The 14,519-nt window shown below is 40.8% G+C and overlaps 1 long non-coding RNA gene across 1 annotated transcript; it reads left to right on the forward strand.

The window, feature by feature from the left end:
- The first annotated feature begins 12,522 nt into the window (after positions 1–12,522).
- LOC146220724 (uncharacterized) lies at positions 12,523–13,532 on the forward strand. The gene is made up of 3 exons (XR_014750861.1): positions 12,523–13,122; positions 13,287–13,352; positions 13,472–13,532. It is a non-coding gene; the product is annotated as an uncharacterized LOC146220724 (long non-coding RNA).
- Positions 13,533–14,519: the final 987 nt, after the last annotated feature.

Genomic DNA, 14,519 nt, shown 5'->3' on the forward strand with positions numbered 1-14,519 from the left:
TGCTAGAACAGGTACAGGGAGGGAAAAAATGATTTGATCCCCTTCTGATTTTGTACGTTTGCCCACTGACAAAGAAATGATCAGTCTATAAGTTTAATGTTGCAAACCTGGTGGCCAACTACAAGAAACGTCTGACCTCTGTGACAGCTGGGAGCCAAAAAACTTTCTGATTGAAAGGGAGTCAAATACTTTTTTCACTCATTAAAATGCCAATCACTATATAACATAGTTTTGACATGCATTTTTTTTGTTGATTTTTTTTAAATTCTGTATCTCACTGTTCAAAAAATTATAGACTGATCATTTATATGTCAGTGGGAAAACGTACAAAATCAGCAGGGGATCAAATCGTTTTTTCCCTCACTGTACATTGTTGTCACATAACCTACTAAACATTCCACACCTTTTTGACCATTGAAGAAAGACAATTTGTAAATGAATACACACCACAATATTGAATTGATAGTTTAAAAAAAAGTATGTATTAAAGTAACTGTAAAACTAAGGGGTTAGGACCCATGAAGTTGGTGCATTGTGTGCAAATGTTTATAACATGGTGTGTGCATTAGAGGAGTTGATGAGATTAAGGAAATGTAGCCGGAGACAGGCACAGGTAGTGGGCTTGAGCATGTGGTAGGTGAAGCTCAAACAGTAATTTATAGAAGAGAAGGAGAATGCTGAGGTAAGAGATAATAGCCGGCTCTGAGAGGAACTGATGGGGGGGGGGCACACAGGGGTTTTGTTTATGATTACTTATGTGTATTAAAGTAGTGGGCCTGTTCCTAGAAATTGCAGCAGCTTGCAAATGCTTTTATTAAAATATCTTTCAGAAGAAACCTGGGTCTATATGAAGTTTATTAGTCAAATTAACCCACATCCAACCCACATTGAACCTAGATGTCCCACAGAACCCTTGATCCAGAAATGTTGATACTTCACCACATGCTAAATTAACAACAAACTACATTTACATATATACTGGATAGTATTCCCGGGTTCAATTCCCACATGGGCACAGGGGGCATGTTCTCCCCAGGTCTGTTGATGCTCAGGTGGGCTATCTCCAAGCCCTTTCTGTGTGGAGCTTGCATGTTTCCTCTGCAAAGGTCCCAAAAATAAAAACACGCAGAAAAGAACCGTTTGCTCTCCTGCCCTGTCTCTGACCAAGACATGGCCATGGTCACTTGGACTTGGTCCCCGTTCATTCGGCTGCACTTAGAGGAGGGATAGCATGAATGGGTAAACGCTGAGATAGAATTGATTTGACGGACACTCCGGCATGTGTGTGTTCTGGTGTCACCTCTACCTGCATGTGAGTGTGTGTGGGTCAGACGGCTGAGCAGTTAGGGAGTGGGGCTACTAAACAGAAGGTTGTTAGTTCGATTCCCGGCCGTGCCAAATGACGTTGTGTCCTTGGGCAAGGCACTTCACGCTACTTGCCTCGGGGAGAATGTCCCTGTACTTACTGTAAGTCGCTCTGGCACATAAGAGCGTCCGTTAAATGTAATGTGTGTGTCACTTTCTGAGACCAATCCAGGTTCTTCTAATGTAAATTATGGAACGCCAACTGTGCCCATCTGAATTGTCGTTCGTGTACATACGTGACATTTTAACGCGTACACACGTCGATTTTTTACATCTGTACATGGCCGTTTTCAACATCTGTACACGTTTTGACGTCTGTACACGTTTGGATCATCTATGCTTCCATGCTATTGGTTTGGACCAACAAAGCCACCCCCCATTTTGACCTAGTGTCTGCGCTAGGCTGTATGTAGTCCTACTGTGATCATGTGGGCTATTGCGTAGCTATCATTTAGTATTTGAGACAGTCCATTTGTGTGGGGAAGAAAAATAGTGTGGTTTATCCTGTATCACACTTCAGTCCAGTAGGTGGCGAACATGCACTTAAACCTTGTTTGCTAATTCCATTAAAAGAACCAAAGAAGAAGACGAACCAGAAGATGGCATACGGCCAAAACTCGAAAAGTACCTACCCACGGAAATATTCACAGGCCCTCCGCACCTTTCCTTTATAAATCACAATCAACGTGAGATAGGACCGCACATGAACGAGCTACTGACCCCGCCTTGCATCCTCCCATAAATTAATATGCAGATGGACTATATATGTGCTCCTGAGGTCATTTCTTTTTCTGAATTACCGTATTTCTTTGAATAAACGCCGCCCTCGAATAAACGCCGCATCAAAAATGAACGTTAAACGCCACAGCGTTTATTTGAAGAAATACGGTGACTGTGAGATAGAGGTTCTGACAACAGAGGTGGAGGCGAAAAAATGTGTCCTGTTTGGCGGCCTGTCACCAGGTATTAGCTACAAAAGAAAGTGGGCGAAGTGGAAAACGTTCACTATTTGCGCCCTTTGTTGTTTTTAACATGTAGTAGTTCTTTGAGATTTAGCTAAATGTAAAGTGCATTACACATGAAATCATTATTATTATTGTATTTTATATTTAAATTGTATTCTTAGATTGTTTAGTTTTTAGAAATAGTTAAACATTTGTACTTTCACTTAATTTAAGATTTGTATATGTTTAGTGTTTTGCACCTCCCTGCCACAGTAAATTCCGTGTTTGTATTACATACATGGCTTGTTATCAAGAATCAGAATTCGGTTTATTCGTTTATTTGTTCTCAAGCTCTGTAGCCTGGCTGCCAGCCCAACTTCTCCCCGCCCACAAAAAAATTTGGTCGGGTTGTTGGGTCTGGAGGGTCTCGTATTGGGGAACAACTACAGAAAACCAGAATCTGGGCGTACCAATGAAATTGCCAGGGCGGGCTTTATACGATGATGGACAGATGATGAACAGTAACGTAATCACCCACGTCACAAAAGAGCGCTTAAGTTGAATTCGTTTTGAACAAACAACATATTACGTTGCTCTGATTGGTTGTAGGTCTATCCAATTGAGCGAAGAGGCATTTGTTTTCCAGGCTCGTTTGAAACACGCCCTGTATCAAAGCGCAACGGAGAGTTCTCAGACTCATATTCTGACTAGAATTTTGAGTATGACAACGTCAGGCTACAAGCTCTGTGGAAGCCGGGTAATTACCATTCATTTGAATCAGGTGTGCTGGAGCAGGTAAACATCTAAAACATGCAGGACAGGGGCTCTCGAGGACTAGGGCCCATTTGTCATAAGGGTTGAAGCTAATGCTGGGGACACACTATACGATTTTTTAAATTAAATTAAAAACACTGCAGTCAACGACGCGTGCAGTCTATCTAGCCAATCACACTTGCGCGACACTATATGACGACATCAGCGCCAGTAGAAATGTCTCCTGGTACGCGACACTTTCAAGCGACGGTTAAAACTGTCGACCGTGACGCCATTTCGTCGGCGACCTTTTCGAAAGTGTCTGCGACCTAAATATAAATTGGGCTTTAGACGTTTTGCTCCTACAGTGTGTGCGGTCACTCTTAACACACCTCACACCAAGGGAACATCTGATAAAATAATCTGCGGAACCATAAAGATAATCGATTCGGGACATAGGAACGTCTACCGGCGGCGACATCGCGGCGACGCATGTTCTAAAGTATACAAAATACTTATGCCTACTAAGTACGTCTGAGATAAGTACGTCGTCACTAAGCCGTCGTCGCCAAACAACACACCTACTAAGTAGCTACGTCGCCTCCATCACTGACTTGTTTTTTCAAACCTTATTGAGTGAAACAAAGTTGCAAGGCTACATATTTAATATGTTAAAATGTATTTATTGATGGCTATCCACCTGTTTCTCCAGCAACCAATGGGTACTGAACTACTTCCGCTTTCCGGTTTTGTGTTTCCTGTTCAGCGTCTAACCTCTACTAGCGTACCATGATATTGACAGAGAAGGCAACATTACATTGATTCAAATAAGTTGTGTTTAATTAAATGTTGTTAACATGAGTTTCAGGTTACACTTGTGCCCTTGTCGGTTGCCATAACAATTCAAGAAAATTGAAGATTTTTGTTGGAAACGTCTTGCTTCGAACATCAACAACTTCGAAGAAATTGTCAGTGCCCACTTGCACTCCATGCCAGGGAATAAGGAACGCAAAACAGCGTGGCTTGCAGCTTTGAAACTAAAACACCCTCCAAAGAAAGTGTATGTTTGCTCTTTCCATTTCTTTAAAAAAAAGTCAACTGAACTGTATCCTAATCCGGAGATTTATCTGGGCTACGCAATAATGCAATAATGGCATCACTATCAATATTGTAGGTGGATAAATAAATACAATAAGCATGAACATATTAAATTACAAGTGTAAAAACATTTTGTCATGTGCTGTGCATATGTAGTATTATATTTTTACTTTCCACAGAATAGCTGCTGCATGGCTACATGACTTCCCTAACCCAGCTGCTGACTGTCTCAATGTATTGTAGCTAATGTATTGTTACTTGCTTAACTACATGCTCTTATGGTTCTTCCCTTTGGCACTTATTTTGGTTGTTCACAATATGTGCTTCATGTTTTGGCTACCCGCAATGTTGTTGGGGCTATCTCGTTGTTATTATCAGTGACCAATGCACTTTGTAAAGCTCTCTCTTGGAAGTCGCTTTGGATGAAAGCGTCTGCTAAATGAGTAAATGTCATTGACTTCACTTTCCCTCAGCGTTATCCATGCTGTATGTTTAGCTTTATTGACACTGACTGGGCTCTACTGCTGCCTTCAAAAATATAAAGCTGCTGTCTTTCTTCAACAATACTGTAGGCTACCTATTTTGTTACTATGCAAGTATAGTAAGTATATGCTACTGTGCTTGTGTAATTACACAACTCTTCGCCATCAACACCTTCAGAAAATATAAGGTAATTAACAACGTCGATGTACGCTAGCTAATATTGGGTCATTGCTTCATGTCATCTAGCCACACCGTCAGACGGGATGGATGAGGGACTGTACGGTACTGTCATCACGACTTGTTAAAACATCCATGGTGTGTATCCACCTCCGTTTTTTGTACATTTGTGCTTCAACCATTGAGAAACACTGTGTTTTACAGCAAACAAGATAGCAATCTACGGTCTAACAAACGTACACAAGCTTCGAACCGGAAAACGAAAACCGGCTTCCGGTTGAAACCCGCTATGAATCATGAGTAAATTCGCTAACCAGGAAAAAGGTGGGTAGTGTAAGAGTAGCCAACTGTGCAGAGTCTGTAGCATAGAGCAGTGTTTCCCAAACTTTTTTTCTGGGAACCCATATTTTAAAAGTCACAAGCCTTCGCGACCCAAGCCAATATAGATTATTCGTCATTCACAAAATAAAGGTGGATTTGAGGATTATTGAACAATACTGAGGATATTTTACTGTTATTTTATTGTTATTTCAGAACTTGTACACCTACTGCCATTGTTAATAAGCTATCCCAGACTGAGTGAACTCTCCAGTGCTTGAAGTGGAGAAAAAAAGGTGCCGCTAGGCTCTTGCATTGGCAAATCATGATGGAATTTGAGATTTCTACAGTGAAAAACAAAACTTGGATTGCTGGTACAACAACAATTTATTGTTAGCCTATTGTTAGCCTATTTATTAACAACATAAATGCATAGCCTCGGGATCAAATTTTATCAGGGGGTGGCTTAATGTTACTGGGCGGCAGGGACGGACTGGGAGTAAAAATAAGCCTTGGACTTTTATCCCGACCAGCCCACCAGAATCGGCCCCCGTATAGCTATGCCACAACAGCTGCCTGCTAATGCATGCATAATCTGTGTTTGATGTGATGCTAGTTTGGGAAATTCGATACTTAAAGGACAACTTTTTTGGCCTTTATTTGAGCGCAAAATAGTTTTTTGAGCCTTGTGTAAAATAAAAATGGCTGTTATGGTCAAACCTTGTCTCGTGAAAGTTATGTCTTTTTTCTCTTTATTTTTCAGCCCCACCTTTACGTTCCTTATCCTCGTTTTCCATTGTTATTCTTCTCCTGGTGTTCCCGATGGCCAGTCCGCTACTGCGGGGCTATTCGGCAGTGGTGGATTTTAAAGTCATATTTTAAATTCTCGTGCTGTCAGGGGGTGCTGCAGCCCCGTCCTAGTTCCCGCAGCCATACATAGGGCCTGAATGTATTTTTTAAACAAGTTTGAAGCTCATGATTCGTAGCCTACCCGATGTTTCTGGTTGGACTTGGACCTCTGTTGACGTGTCTGGCTCTGGCACACGCGTTCTTTTAGTGCCTTTCCGAAGCCAGGCTTACATAATTAGGCTACTTACAAACGAAAGTCGTTAAGTTTATAGGTTTGAAGCAGCATTGAAAAATGTGTTTTACTCAGGCATCAGTTGATGCTGTCGAGATAATGTTTTCTAATCTAGCGTACCGGCACGCAAGAAAAGGTGCCGGTAGGCCTACGCAAGAAAAGGTGCCGGTACGCTTAAGAGTAAAATGTAGAGGTGCCGGTAGCCTACTGCGTACCGGTGAGTACCGGCCCACTTCGAGCACCGCTTCTCTCAGAACAATTGAACCAGCAATGTTTAAAGAAGGTATCCAATAAGTGCCTAATTGGACATTAAATGTAGGCTATAAAAAATACATATAGCCCATTTCTTCTTATTTTCAACATTCAATTGAACCAGTAATATTGGAACAAAATATGAAATAATTACAAAAAGATAACAAATTATACAAAACATGTTGTTGTACCATTTCAACAACAACTAGTTCCTTGGTCTACTGGGTCTCTCAAAAAGGGAACTGCCATGTTATCTTCTGGGGGTGTGGCAAGCTCCAGCTACACTTACGTTAGCCTGCTCTGGAGCAGGTTAGTGCTAATTGATGTGTTACTATGGTGATTTATCGAAAGTTGCTTCCACGAACCAAAAAGAAGGGCGTTTTTTTATCTTGGCTTGAAAATTAGCTCGCTAAACCACTTAGCTCGCTACGACCAATACCCCCCAGCAGGGGCGCTGTCAGGCCAAATAGTGTCCTACCTGACGTCACAATGCCGTTCAGAAGCAAGGACGCGTCCGTCGCTATGCCAACCTTAAATTCCTGAGATATCTAATCGTGCTAGCAGGAAACTGTCATGGTTGCTATACTGGTTACCAGGTTAAAGTTTTCACTCGTTCAACATTCCCGAGACAGCAACGTGCGCAGGTAGAATACTATACATGTTGCCTTCCCGGTCTGTTAAAATTGACGCTAAATAAGTAATTTTGTTGACAAAAACAACTGGCCAACTAGCACCAGCTATCGAACGAGTGAAAACTTTAAATAGTAGAGTAGAAATAAGTTTAAATAAGCCTAAATACAAAACGTCCTACCTAGTAACCAGTATAGCAACCATGACAGTTTCCTGCTTGCACGATTAGATATCTCAGGAATTTAAGGTCGGCATAGCGACGGACGCGTCCTTGCTTCTGAACGGCATTGTGACGTCAGGTAGGACACTATTTGGCCCTAGGACACTATTTGGCCTGACAGCGCCGCCAGGAATTTCGGGCCACATAATAAAAATTCAAAGTGCCCCCCCCCCCCTTTTTGTGGCAAAAAGTGCCTTTTGTCGCCAAAGGGAATCAGTGCAAGCCCAACGTCACAACGTTAGCACATACACGACGCATAACTACAACGTGCAGATGTAGTAAGACCGTTGCGCACAGTGCTACTGGCAGCATTAATTCAAGACTTGCATGTACAGTAGGTAATTTCACATTAAATAATGTATTTAAACTCAAGCTTGTGTGGTGTGTCGCTGTCTTCAATGCCACAGCCTAAACTTGAACCTGAACAAACGTTTTTCATTTCCGGCGCATTCAAACAATCCCTTTAAGTTTGGCTAGCAACCGCAGCTAGTCTAGCTTAGCACAATTTACCCAGGTCAGCTTCTCCACCGTGCAGGGCTCTAGTCTAAGATCAAATGGTCGTATTTGGCATTACTGACAATGCTCGCTTCCAGCAAACTTCTTTTGAATTATCCATTTCCCAATAAATAAATGACAAACTTATTTACGATTTTTGGGGGCATATTTTCAGTTACCAGATGGTACTGTTTCAATCGCTTTTCTATCTAATACTGCCGGTAACATTCGTTGTTGGAATAGCTCCTTCAAGGGGGTTCAGCTTGTTTCAAAGGTGGTGGTGATGACACTGTACCCAGCTAACAAAATGACGTCCCCAGGACGTCCCTTGTTTGCTGGGTAGCTAGATAGCCTAGGTTATATGGACATTAAACCAACAGGTTAATACCACTCACAGATTGGCTACCCAACTTTCTTGGTAAAACTGGGTTACTGATTGAAACCCTTTCTTTTGTATATCCTCTGTCTTTTTTCTCTGATCTTTTCCGAAACCCTGATTTGTGTTTACGGCCCAACATTCTAGCGACTAGCGCATCTACTGACTGCATTTAAACACCGTCACCGATAAGTGCACTAAGGCAGGATCAAACCATTTCATGCAGATACAGGGGGATAGTCGGTCAATATGGATGTTTACTTTTTGGTCAATAGGGATATTTAACATTTATTGCCAAACACAAGTAAAAACAAACAGATCATTCACTGTATTATTATACTTTAAATGTATTATATACTTGATGATGGTGTATATAATATATTATTATATGGCAACGACGGTACGAGCTTTCTTCTCTGGCTTTTTTTTTCTCTGACTAATGGGGAGTCATACCGGACGCGTATTGCCCTCCCCAGCGGTCAATACGGCTCCGTATTGCCCTCTTACGTCATCTGCAAAATGAGCGACGAGTCAGCTGCTGAGTTTTACCAGAGCCTGTTTAAGGAGAGCCTTGCCACTCCCTATTAAGCCCCATTCAGAGCCATAGAAAAAGAGAGTTGCGACACTTCCATAGACTCCCATTGTTATTGAGGAATGCGGAAGTAAAGCGTGTCTCAAGCGACCTATAGTTCCAAACATTGTATTTTCCACCGTTGAACCCCATTCATTTTCAGTGTCTCCGAAGCAAGTTTGCTGGTAAATTGATGAAAATCCTGCATTTTTTTATATTTCAACCACCACATATCCATTGTTATTAGTAGTATTTCATATAACCAGCTTTAGATCAAATTTATCGTAAGATTATAGCGTGTTAGATTCTAAATGCAGTTAGAGCTAAACTGTCATTCTAGTAGCTAGCTAGCTATCTAACGTAGAGCTAGAGAGCACGTGTATCATAACCAGGAGTCCGTTGGTTTGGTTATAGTCTGTGAAATTAGTTCTAGTTATTGGTGTTCATTGGCATACAAAATTAGTCTTCTCATATTAGCCTAGTTAGTAGAGCTAGCAACAATGAATGGCAGATTAAAGGATCCGAAGCAAGTTAGCTGGTAAATTGATGAAAATCCTGCATTTTTTATATATTTCAACCAACACATATCAATTGTTATTAGTAGTATTTCATATAGCCAGCTTTGGATACAATTTATCGTAAGATTATGACTTGTTAGATTCTAATTGCAGTTAGAGCTAGACTAGGGCTAGTATCTAATGTAGAGCTAAGCAACACTTTTTCTAGGATCAAATGAAGTGCAGGAGCTCAATCATTGGACATTTTATACTGCATTTCAACCACTATAATAGTGTGTGTGCCTAGGCTGAGGTTTGTGAACAGCAGACATTTAGATCACTGGATCACTACAAACAAACGGAGTGGAAGAACACTGGACATTTTGTACAGTAAACAATAAAATGTTTTATTGAATTGCAGTTGGTTGCCTTGTATATTCTGTTCTATTTTTATCTATTGAACAGTTGCTGGTGATCATGGTTTGATTCAACTTGCATCAAGTACTACAGATATAAGTGTTGTTAATGTGGTAAATTGTAAGTGGAATGAGGAATTTAAAAAATACCAGTTACTTCAACAGTCGAATGTTAAACGTTAAGTGGAACAATTTAGTCCTCATTAGGCTACTGTTTGGTATGTACAGTTCGTAAAGTATGGTAGCTAGCATAGCCATTTCTAGCTCTGCTTCACAATATTGCGTTATGTATTATAAATTAATGTTATACATACATGTTAATAAAGTAGCAGACATACATGATACAACACACCAGTAACCAATTGACATTGTGTTAATATACCGAAAATATCCGTGAAATGAGATGGTGCTGCTGTCTGTCCCGCCGAAAACCATTCAAACAGGTTGACAGCAGTGGGGTTTTTTTTAACAACAGCGAGCTACCGGAATCACGTCACAAAAAAGCTCTAGCTTTTTTCCTGCGTTTCACTGGCAGTGAGTTTTCACAATGTTGTAGTTCACTCCATTTTACACCAAAAACGTCAGAGAGGACTGCGTTATGTAGATACGAGTCAGTTGAAGATAGCCAGAATATCGGATTTCTTCATGCGAGCCTGTTTCATTCGTAAATTGCCTGAGAAAGCGACTTCCGTTGGCCAGCTCCATTGAAAACCATTCAAAAAAGTTGACAACAGTGGGGCTTTTTGGAACTACAGCGAGCTACATGAACCACGTGATCACGTGTGGGCGAGATCAAAGCGTGTCGCAACTCTCTTTTTCTATGGCTCTGGCCCCATTGTACCGAATTTGGTTGCAGTTCCACCAGAGTTCCACTGGGAGTGATCGCGAGCGAGTGCATGTTGAATGGGAGTCTATGGAGCTAAACGGCTAAATTTGTCTCTTGCCTGATTGTCGTTGAGAAATCTCAGATTTGATTGTAGTTTTTGCATGTTCAACATGGATTATAGGTCGAAAGTTGAATGAACGAGTACTTATGTCCTTTTGATTTCTTACAGGGTGAGTCGTTGTTGCTTATAACACGCTAGCATTCTGTTAATGAATGCTGATTGGTTAGTGAAGGACTGATACGACCAGAGCTCCCGCTTGATGGCATCCGAAGAGGAATCAGAATGTCAGAGCATTAGCAATATTAGCAACAACATTAGCTAGCCAAAACTCTTTCTAGCATGTGTATTGACAGGAAGAGCCTAACCTGTCAGCTGTGTTGTCGATGCCCTGAGAGAAAAAAGTAAGTGACCAGAGCTTGCCGTAAAGCAGTAGCTCTGGTCGTACGATGTGTATGACGTCAATTACATTTTCAAAAGCTTTTTAGAACAGAAAGGCGACTTAAAAAAATCTAACAGCCAGCAGTGTGTATTTTTTTTGCCTCTCCTTTCGAATTCAGAATTCAAATTACTAGACAAAAAATTACATCCTGAGAAAAGTGGATTTTGAGGGGTATAGCTCCATAGACCTCCATTCATTCTGCACTTGCTCGTTAGCGCCCTCACATGGAACTTCAACCAGTTCAGAACCCGGAAGTTTCCCGAGAGTGGCAGTTCTCTCTTTATTAGACATTCTCTGGTTTTACTATCCAGATGATGCTGAAAAGATTTGTCATCGGAAGTGAGGATGAAGACTAGACTCTTTTAATCACTTGTGTCGTTATTTTGTGTTGAAATTAAAGCCATTTTAGCAGAACCATGTTGTGCGCTTTCTATCAAAAGTAATGAGTTGGTAGGCAACACATGAAACAAAGTTTTTGCCTATTTTTTGTGAGTATCGTCCTAACTTTTCCCCCCTATACGAGTAGGGGGTACCTGCAGAGCCGGAGACCGCGGAGGCCCCGGAGAGCTAGCCTGACGTTGTCATACTCATCAGGGGCGCAAAAAGTGGGTATGCGCTATATGCGGCGCATAGGGGTGCCGCACCATGGGGGCGCCAAAGCGATGGCAAAAATTAATAAATTAAAAAATATTAAATCTTTTTTTGGTATTTTGTATTTATAGTTGTGCGTTTCTGCATTTCCTCAATGTTATAGAACATTTTAGAACCGCTAGGGTAGGCGCCCTATCTCATAAGATAGAATTTTGACATCTAGAGGGAGCGGGGGCACCGTGAGCGCTGAGCGAGCAGTCCATCATTTTCCATAGATGACAACTCAATACTCGTAGTATTCAGTTGTCATTTTCCATTTTGATCATCATTTTCCATAGACGACAACTCAATACTACGAGTATGGTGGGGGGGCGCCAAAATTGTTGCTGCATACCCCTCTGACACTGGGTAGTTGCACCCCTGATGCTCATAATTCTAGTCAGAATATGAGTCTGAAAACTCTCCGTTGGGCTGTGACTACGGGGCGTGTTTCAACCGAACTCGTAAAACAAATGCCTCTTCGCTCAATTGGATAGACCTACAACCAATCAGAGCAACGTAATATGTTGTTTGTTGAAAGCAATTTCATTGGTCCGCCCAGATCCTGGTTTTTTTGTAGTTGTTCCCAATACGAGACCCTCCAGACCCAACTTCCCGAACACATTTTTTTGTGGGCGGGGAGAAGTTGGGCTGGCAGCCAGGCTACCGGAGAGCTGGAGAGCTGCAGTTTCAGGACCGCAGTTTCAGGACCGCAGTTCTAGGACCCTCGTTTTATCTGACTGCGCCATGGAGCGAATGGAATAAACATGGATCGGAACAAGATAATATTTTTCTGCCGTAGTGAATATTGTAGGATTAGGCTCAGAACAAGATAGACTAGAATCAGAGTGTAAGTAGCTAATGTGAATCGCATATGGTTATGTATAAAACAATTCTGGTGTCTTGAATTGGACAACGTTAGCTAGCTAACTTCAACTTTGCTGTCAAAATCATTTCAAGACACTGGAGTGTTTTTCGACGTCAAACAAACTACTTGATTAGCTAGAGCTAACATTCAGTAGTTATAGCACTAGCTAGCTAGCTTTACACACAAAGCTTTAAAAAAACTGTAAATTGTTACTTTGTTTATGTGTTTAAGGAAACAGTAGTGCGACTTAGCTTATGTAAATCAAGTATTGTTCAACATATTCTGGTAAAATGATCTTTTCACTTATGATAATTTTATGAAATACAAACTTTTAGACTATTTGTTTTGTTTTATTGAAACCATAGTGCGATTTTGGCAAGCCCAACTACTGTATGTGTCTCATGATAAAGCCAGCACATTAATAAAACTTGAAAAAAAATGATAGGTTAAAAGTAAGTGGATTCGATCTGTCAGTTAAAAGAAATCTGCAGCTTACTGTCTTAAAAATTAACCATATAATTTGTGTAGACCATCATATAGGCTATGGCCTGAGTATGCTGAGGAATCTGACCCTGCAGGATGCAGACAATGTCTTAATCTCTGGACCAGTTTATAATCGGAGGTAAGTAGAGAATGTACATTTTCTGCACAATGCCATACAACTTCATAATCTACTATTAATACCTTTATTATCAACCACTTAAGTAATGCTAATTAATGTACACTACTTTTTTAGGGTATGATATTTATGCTTACTTAGAAGTAATATTGTCTGTACTATTTCAGTGAAGTGGAGGAGTTTGATAGGGGGATATCTAAACAATTGCTTACTGAAGGGAGACCCTTCAACTAGTAAGTAGTGCTGTTACCGACATCACAATATGGGGTTTGAATATTGAAAGGTCAGGAAAAGTCAAATATCCATAATGTTTTTTTATATTGGATTTTTTTGCTTCTATCTCTCATTGAAGGATGAAGTTGTATGGAGGTCTAGATGGAGTGATATGGGGGGATGGAGTGATATGGAGGGGTGATTGTCATTGTTTGACAATAATTCAAAATAAACAATGTATATCTTGAATCTGCCCTGAGAGTCAACCTTGTGTCTTGCCTCTCTAACATTACACATTTGTGGTTGAGATTGAGTGACTGCAAAAGCCATAGCAAATAGAATAGAACTTTACTTTTCCAGAACTTTTTAATGTCAGACACATCCAAAATGTAGCATGCACACAGGCATGTGCAGTATTTACAGGTATATGAAAGATGTTTTGAGTCATGTCCAATACAAAACATCATCTAGCATGCCCATCCACACCAAAGGAAGCATCCTCATGCAGTCCATCCACCATAGAGGTTCACCACCAGCAGCAGAGAAGGAAGCAGTGGATCCTCTGCAGCACCACCATCCCACATTTCTCAAAGAAAAAAATGTTTTTGATGTGATGATGACATTAAATAAATTAAAGTATAACAGATTAGAGTTGTATTTCCTCAGATAACTTTGATATTTATGTATAATAGAGCATAAAATAAAGTAATGAAACGAATCACAGAATACGTACATTGCATTTAAGTATTTTGACATAACCCTGTGTGTGTGTGGAATTTAATTATCTGCAGTATGCATCAAGGATTTACTCATGTTTAGTAGTTGTATTCCCAACATATGTGGTTACATTCTGTTAAAGGCACTAAAGATATTCCACAAACACAAGCCTAGCATGTGCTTTTAGTTTTTCGAGATGGGAGTCAGTGCATGATGCAGGAAAGTAAGGGCAGCATCATCAAGACTTCTACACTTCATGCTGGCAAACTGGAGTTGATCTGCCAGGTTCTGGATTGTCTCTTGTATTTACAAAAGTATCAGACATTCAAAACTCTTCATCACCACTGGTTTAAGAGCTACATGTTGGAAGTAATTGGGAAGCCTGGGTCTGCTCTTCTTTGGAACAAGGCAGATGGCAGAGGTCTTCCAAAGAGCTGGAACTGTGTGTTCCAGCTCCTCCAAAGACCAGT

The sequence above is a fragment of the Hypomesus nipponensis genome, chromosome 27, assembly GCF_054491055.1.
Source record: "Hypomesus nipponensis isolate SF chromosome 27, ASM5449105v1, whole genome shotgun sequence".
NCBI lineage: Eukaryota > Metazoa > Chordata > Actinopteri > Osmeriformes > Osmeridae > Hypomesus > Hypomesus nipponensis.